The following is an 8,881-nucleotide window of genomic DNA, read 5'->3' as shown; positions in this document are numbered from 1 at the left end:
GGTTGCAAGAGGATAAGGTTTGTTAGTCTTATTCAATCCATTGCTCAATCATGTCCTTGACACCCCTAGATCATCAATCCAATACACTTACAAGAATTTGGCACGATAGCTAATAAACTCAGTGGTATGAGGTAGATAAATAAATCCTGAAGACCATTCAGCTACAAGAGATGAAGGGATCAATGTGCACTTCAATTCCAACAAGCCGTAGATATAATCCTCAGTACATGAGACGACCCCGACACACTAATCCTATGACTACAACAGGTACATAACTTTGTTCACTCACCACAACTTTTTGTCCCACATACAATATAGCCTAGGAACAATCCATGTTCCACACAGAAGCTTGTATCAGGGTGAATAAATTTTCAATCAAATCATGTGTGAGAAAAAAGTAGATTAAAAAAAATTACTTACTTTAAATGTTACTAAATCATATAAGCATGACTTAAGAAGACCCCATAAAGGAGGCAAATACAATTCAAAATCAAAACGTAATATAGGTTCTGCGTGTTCAGAAGAAACACTATTAACTGATAAATGGTTCCATACTAAATATGAAAATGCCAATGATGTACCGATATAACTCTCAAACAACAAAAGTATACTTAATATAATTATAATTAATGTTGTTGCTCAATATATTTCCTATTTACTCAAAAACTATATAATCATCATATGAATAAAAAGATAGGACATTGATAGAGATTCATGCACATACCTTTGGACGTTCCTTGGACCAGAACTATATGCATGAATGAATGGTTAGGAGGAAGTTGCAAACACAATGGGTACAATTTTCCAGTCAAAGGATGATTTGCACAGACAATGATTTCATGAAGACCAGTTTCTTCCTCCATTTTTTTGGTTAGCTCTTGCAAGTTATTTCCCTTAAACATGAATGAAGACCACTCATAACCATCCTTAACATCACCATTATCATCACTGATTGCATAGTAGATAATTCGACCATCAAGCTTGGGCAGTGATTCTAACAGAGTTGGAGAACACTGCAACCACGCCAACCTTGAAGCAACTTAAAATTGTAAATTTTTGAAAGCGTAATAAATTTGTAATCTATTTCTTTGTCCACACTATTAAACAAAGAGGAAATGATATGCCTTCATGAAAGTAGAAAACTATAAGTGAAATTCAACTTAGAAATTACCTCCAAGTCAACAGGAGTAGGTCGAGTAGGAGAGGGTGGAATAAATATTTCCATCACATCAACTTCTCAAAGTACCCAATCTTGAGTAGTTGTTATGTGTGGGATGTCATGGGTTACTTTGTTCCTCCATGGGGGAGGGCCACCATTTGCACGCAAAAATTCCCATATCGGGTTTTAAGTTTAACATGAAATCCATCCCTGATGGGTTCCCACTCAATAGATGAATCCAACCTTGGTGGTACTATCTGCAAGTACTATTTGCAAGCCCTTATTCCCTGTCATCCCCAGAAGAAAATGGTATATATGTTGTTGCCAAGTTTTGTTATAGCAACTTTCCAATCTTATAACATAATCACCTTCAATAAATTCAACTTTCCATCTTGCATTTAGTTTTGCACCATCTCTATCCTGAGTAACTGTCTCCTCATCCTCATCTGCCCAAATATATTTGTCATGATGGCTTCTAAGTCATACTGAAATTCCCTTCTCAAAAAATTCCATGACTACTCACTAACCAACAATTCAGATTCTGTAACAGGAAACGATGAATTAAATAGTAGTTTGAAGGCAACTAACGCCACCAGTCTAGTGTAAACATCAACAGACAACATGATTTGTTTATGAAACTATGGATAAATAGAAACAAAAAAACCAGACTCTTGAAGAATTCAGTTTCCAGAAAGAAGTAAAAAAAAAATCACAAAAATTTGAGGAAAACTATACCAGATTTAAAAATGTGAACACATGCAGTTAAGGTTTCAGACCCCCCAATCTTGTCAAAACATTCATTGTGAAACATGGCACTTTGCCTCCAAACTCAACCCATAGTTTCACCCTCTATTCAGAATGACATCGATTATCTTAATAATGTATTGGGCCAAGTTCCCACACTAACCAACAGTTCAGATTTTGTGATAGAAAATGGTGAATTAAATAGTAGTCTGAAGGAAACTACTGCCAACAATCCAGTGTAAACATCAACAAACAACAAGATTTGTTTATGAAACTATGGATAAATATAAATAAATAAAAAAATCTACTCCTAAAGATTTCAGATTCCAGAAAGTAGAACAATTTCACAAAAATTTGAGGAAAACTATACCAGATTTAAAAATGTTAACATATGTAGTTAAGGTTTCAGAGCCCCCAACCCTGTCAAAACATTCATTGTGAAACCAGGAGCTTTGCCTCCAGACTCAACCCATGGTTTCACGCTTTGTTCAGAATGACATCGATGATCTTAATAGTGTATTGGGCCAAGTTCCTTCCAGTGAAGAAATCAAAGTTGTAATACCAATATATATTAGTGGAAAATCTCTAAGGCCTAATGATTTCAATTAACTTTTGTAGGATTAATTTCAATAAGGTAATTCATCTCCTCAAAATTTGATTCTTAAAGTGGAAAGGATAGTTAGATAATTCCATCGAAATGACAGAACGACCATAGCCCAAGTGCAACTATTAAACACAGTTCCCATGTATATATTAATGGGGTGTGATATATTGTTCATCTTCCCTAAGTCGCAAAACCCCTAGCTTTGTGTGAACTTACTGACAAGACTTCTCAAATTTAAATAACTATGATAACCCTAGATGGCATTTAGTCGACCACACCTGGAATGGAGCAGAGAGTAAGATGTCAGAGGTGGAACCTGAGAAAACAAGCCATCGAACTCCAAAATAATAAACAACTCACTGAAAGCTACAACTAGAGACCATACTTGTTATGGAACCAAGAAATAAAGCAAAGTTTATACAAATTTTAAACTAAATAAATGAACCGGTGTAAGGAGTAGTCGGGAAAAAAGATTTACCTGGACTAGGTCAACCTTCTCGACAACTTTCGTGATGTTTCTAAAAAAACCCATCATTCTAAATCACCAAAGGAAATATGATAAATGCAAGGAGGAACTTTCTATTGTAGCCAACTGTGAAATCACCTGTGGTTAGGTAAATTTCTAGGTAACATTCTCATTGAGACAAGGATTTGGGAGAGTACACCAAGCCATGATAGGGTTTGAATAACCCTCGACAATTATGATAAGGAACCCCCATTACCCCTGTAAACAAATGCAAAGGACTGATTATGTAACTAGTAGTGGTAATCTGTGTACAAATAAAGAAAATTATAAGATTCTAACCCCTGGTAGAGGAAAAAATTATGTAAGTAAAGTGTCGAATTACCTTCCTATCTGCTCAGGAATGAGAATCTACGATAACTTTCTTACATAGTGATACCCTATGAATTAATAAAAAGTTAAAAAAAAGATCTACTTAGGGATACCCAAAAATATTTCGAATAAGGCAGAACATTCTTGCATATTCTCGCATACAAAAATCTTAGCAGGAGATACATCTGGTAATAAAAGGCAAAAACTCATCCAATATCTCAGTCTTGAACCCTGGGGTGTCCAAACAAATAAATGAGATGGGAGTTCAGTTAGTTGACAGTTCATGGTGGGATCAACGAAGGAAACATTTCAATCGTCTAACACGTGATCTGACAGTGCATAGTGAAGACAACAAACACAAGAAGGGAGTTCATCCCAAAGGGAATGCCTTACGACATAAAAATAATTGAATGTAACAAAATAATAATTTATTTGTTAATACGAGTGAGATATGTAAGTTGTTCAACATTTAACATGGAGTTGGCATATGGCATGTAAAAATAATATTATTGATAATATATGATGTGTAATTCATTTTATGTTCAATTCAGATGTAATATTTAAAACAAAACATATTAATAACAAAAAAATAGCTTCAACCATAAATAAATTATTTCAATATCCATGTTAAATGGCATAATTTTGTATCAACTTTATATAGAGGAAATTCATATATATATATCTATAGAGAGAGAGAGAGTTCTTGTTTCATTAGGAGGTTATTTATAATTCAAGGTATGAGGGAGAATTTTAATTCCTTCAATGTTTAATATGGAGTTGACATGTAAGACACACACACACGTATAGAGAGAGAGATGTTTTATACTTATGAATATGAGGGGGCATGTATTAACATTTTAATATGGAGAATGTGAATCATAAACAAAATATTCCAAAGTCAACTTATTATATAAAATGATTGAAAATAAATGAATTTCTTATTGTTACAACATTTTATTAGTGTTTTGCTCCAAGCATATATCCATCTAGACTTGTGTTGTAATTGGGGAATGATGTTTTACATTAGGTTTATGTAGTCCAAAACATTCATAAAGCCACAAGAGATTGTCCCAAAGATGCAGAAGGTCGATACAAGCCACCTAGGGGGCATATAGTTGAATGAGAGTGCCAAGTATTTGAATAATAATGGTGTGAAAGTTGCCTCTAAGCGAGGAATGCATGTAAATAAGCTTTCACCTAATGTTATTTTGTCCTCTAGAGGTTCGACTTTGGTAATTGGATATGATATATCTAGTGTGACTTCTTGTGTTGTACCCACCCGAGGGAAGGCCCTAGTGCCCACATATTTATCCATTTCCATACTTTAAGGCACATATGCTTGTATAGCTCCTAGGCTCGGGCTTGCTTGGAAGCACTCGATAGATGTTGGAAATGGTGTCATAGATGTGGATTATTGTGGTCTAGTAAGATGTGTTATATTTTTACTAGAGAAGTGAAGGACGTCGGCAATTGAGACATCGACCAAAGGGTTTTTTGGGGCCTACTTTCTATTGTTTCTAAAGATCAAGTCAGTTTCGACCCATTGCTAAGTTTTTATTGGGTGCCAAGCCCAGATCCTAGCTCACACGATATGGGCAACCTGCAAAATGTAGCAGATTTACAAGATAAAACCCTATACCCTAATCAATCTAGTTTTGGGGAAGGGTTAGAAGGTTTGTATCAAGGGGGGAATTTGCAAATCTTTATTAAAGACATTAATGGGAAATCCTTCCTTTTTTGGGTTTCAAGTTCGAATTATGTGACAAATATCAAGCAGTAGATGGAGAAACAGTTGGGATATCCCGTAGATACTTAATGTCTCCTTCATGAAGGGAAGAAACTACAGCGTCATTTTCAACTACAGGGTTACAAAATCTTAAGAAATTCCACCATTGGCTTGAATCTAAGGCCGTGAGGGGGTGCTTTGGGAACTAGAAACCTAGGAGGCTTTGTTTCCTACAAGGATGTGGTGTGGTGCAAATGCTCTAATCCATCGAATCTGCCACAATACAATCCCGAACCTTACATTGTTGAACAAAAACAACAACAAGTGCCATCCATGGAGGTAAATATAACATAGGTGAATCAACTTTTTTTTTGCCCTTCAATCCACGACAATGATTTGCAAATTCAATGTTTTTTGGCCTAGATCTAATCCTTTGCATTAGTAGGTTTTCACAACCTAACCCAAAAACTGCAACATATTCATTTTCTCAAAATGTTTCTTTATTGTTCAATTCGATACTCAAGAAGATGTGGAGCGAGCATTGAAAGAAGTGCCCTAGTTTTAGGGAAATGCAAGCATATTCATGTGATATCCCTTGACTTAGAGTTTATTTGTGAATATTGTATTTCTCAAGTGTGTTTGATGTTCTAACTTTAAGACTTAATTGGGACTAGCTATCAATATTATTGTTACTAATAATAATATTATGTAAATTTGTTTTCTTAAGTTGTTCATACAAAACCTAGAAATTAATTCTAAGGTTGTAATTCGCTAAAGAGAAACTATGAGGTGCAAGTTAATGGTTGAATTAATTACCCTTGATGGTGTAAGAACTAGGCATCTAATTTAGGGATTAGATTATCAAATTATGAAATTTATTGATCAATAACTCTCCTAATAAGATAAGACATGCTAATTTTTCTTAGGGCTATATCGTTCTTTGCTTAGATAACTGCATTTCTTCATTAACACATTACATTCGCCCCATAACATCATAACATTATTCAGATTTACATCATTATTCAGCAGCATATGTAACTATATAGAAAGAACAATATCATCATCATCAATGCAGTGGAACATAAAGGAATAATAGAAGAAAATCATTCACACATAGAGACACTAGGATTGGTCAGAGACCAAGGAAAAACCCATTATGGGGATAACCCTTTCAAATTCTTCTTCTTTGTAGATTGTCATAAAATGATTTAGAAAAAGAGAGTATAATGATTGACATATTCATCTACGCAACTAACCAACAAAACAACTACAACATCCTTGAAATGAACCCAACAATGTACATACTTAAAATCATGATTTTGAAGTCTGTAATGAACTATCACTGTCTGTGGTCAACTGCCAAACACTGCGGTCAATGAGCGAAAACTTCAAAAGACTGAGATTTCATCTTTTAGGTATCGGTTACACAGAGGAGAAGTAATGCGAGCAACTATAGCTACCTAATCGCTCCCTTAAGCTTGACATGCGAGCGACTAGGGTCAGATCTGGACTGTGGAAATCGTAACTCCCAGTCGCATGGATGGAGAGTTGTTCGTGTGATTGGGAGGATCCAGTCGCACATGTGAGCTTCTGTGCGAGTGACTGCGATAGACTTATTACTATGTTGTGCCTATGACTGAGGCCTAAAACCGTAAATCAGAGATGTGAGCTTCAGATCCTGCAAATTCACCTTAGAGTGAACTTGTTCCTCCGTGGACGAGCCTCAGACCTATGCGAGCAAAAAACCAAGATATAAGAGTTTCTCATAGTAGTTTTATAAATGAGGTGGAGGTCACTTTTATTTATAGCCTTCCAAGGTGGTCCACTCTGCTTTAGGGCCAACCTTATCAAATATGCACATGTAAGCTTTTCTTCTTTGTACACTTTCCCTTATCCGATTTGAGTGATCTTTAGGTCGATTTTGGTCCTCTCGAAAAGAGGAATTCAATGAAGTTATTATCTCCATCAAATGAGTCGTCCAAAGTGGAATTTGACCATAGTTGCATATTTTTAACAAGACATTATCTTGGGTGGCTGGGGAGAGTGAGGCTCATTAATGAGCCAAGTAACTACCTGCCACCTGGTGGATAAGGAGGAGGTAGTTACTAACTACCAATAGAAGTTGAAAAGGGGTATTATTCTTGTCCTATACTGGAAAAAGAGTCACACAATGTAAAACTGAATAAGAAGTATAGTGACAGATAAAAAAAAGACTAAGTTAGCTTGTAGTCCACTAGAGCTTGGGGGGACCCTTTGAGAAGAAAGAATCATAGTTGGGTGGAGCAATGCAGTTTCAATATTATTTTCCAAAGAAGATTGAAAAGTGAATACAATGAGCAATTTATATTTTGTAATAATTGTTACATTTTATGAGTTTTATGATTGAAATTCTATGCAACAATATGTTTATACAGTTTTACAAAGGTCCTTGTATATGCATGAGAATGAAAAAGAAAGAAAAACTGAATAGAAATTATATTCTATTGACATTCAGAATAATTTAAGTATTTTGTATGCATGCATGTATAGAACCAAAAAAATTGTAGTGTAAATATCTAAAGCAGAATAGGTAAATGATTAACTGCGTAAAGCTTTGTATTAAGTAGATATTGCAATTAGACAAGTACCTAGTATTTGAAAAAAATATGGTAGAATGGTGAATGAAAATACTTTTGTATCAATTCCCAAAATAGAAGTATATGGAGTATACTTGAAGTGTTCTATTCAAGTAAGTATCATAAATATTGTACTAAAGGAACCAATTGGAAAGTCTATAAATGACCTCATACAGTTCAAGAAAAGGAATAGAATTTGAATTATTGTTTTACGTTAAACCTATTTTTAATTACAAAACAAATGGACAAACTCTTATGTCTAAATAAATTCTTGAGAGAATGACAGAATTCTCTACAAGGAGCTTCAGATGTAAACTATCAAAGGAAGTAAATGAACATAAGTAAAGTAGTAGCATTCTACTACTTAAAATCACACTAAAAGTGGAAGAAAACCCCAATAGTGGGTTTAAACATTTTATTATAGAAATTATTTTAAAGAATGCAAACATGGAAATTTTACTCAAACATACACTCATGACAAGTGAATTACAAATGGGAATTTCAAGTTCCCATTATAGATCAATTCCTCTTGAATTAAATCAAATAGTGCTACTACTTAAAATCATACTAAAAGCGGAAGAAAAACCCAATAGTGGGTTTAAACATTTTATTCTAGAAATTCTTTTAAAGAATGAAAACATGGAAATTTACTGAAACATACACTCATGACAAGTGAATTACAAATGGGAATTTCAAGTTCCAAATATAGATCAATTCCTTTTGAATTAAATCAAATAGAAAAGTATGAGCTTACAAAATTGTAGTTTATAGACATGTGTTGAAAAGACCCACATCATAAATTACATGGAATAAACAATTTGGACTGAAGGATTTCAACCTTGATCCACTTTAATAATATACATGGGAATTGTAGCCTTAAACCAAAAACAAACACCCCTTAGGGTAAAATTATAAACAAATTTCCATGGTGGAAATTAAAGCAAAAATCTGGGGTGTCCATCTTCAACATGAGAGAGAGTCACAACACACATAAGAATGACCGAGAGGTTCAAGAGAATAAGACTTGTAGGGAGGATGTCCAACTCATTAAAGAATCGAACAGACTCCAGAGTAAACAAACGAATTCGTAAACAAATTGTTCAGGGTCAACATACCTATGAAATAACAAGCTAATGAAATGTGAGTCGAAGGCTATCAAATGAGACTATTGTTAGAAGGAAATATTAAAGAGATTACT

At 34.4% G+C, this 8,881-nt stretch overlaps 1 pseudogene; it reads right to left on the bottom strand.

Annotated features, from left to right (window-relative positions):
* Nucleotides 1–402: 402 nt before the first annotated feature.
* LOC149149845 (uncharacterized) lies at nt 403–1,672 on the bottom strand (annotated as a pseudogene).
* Between the last annotated feature and the right edge of the window lie 7,209 nt (nt 1,673–8,881).

Source organism: Pinus tabuliformis, chromosome 9, assembly GCF_031772625.1.
Source record: "Pinus tabuliformis cultivar Carrire ecotype Pingquan chromosome 9, CPIR1, whole genome shotgun sequence".
Lineage (NCBI taxonomy): Eukaryota > Viridiplantae > Streptophyta > Pinopsida > Pinales > Pinaceae > Pinus > Pinus tabuliformis.
Note: the sequence above shows the minus strand (reverse complement) of the source record. Positions and strands in the feature narration are given on the sequence as shown.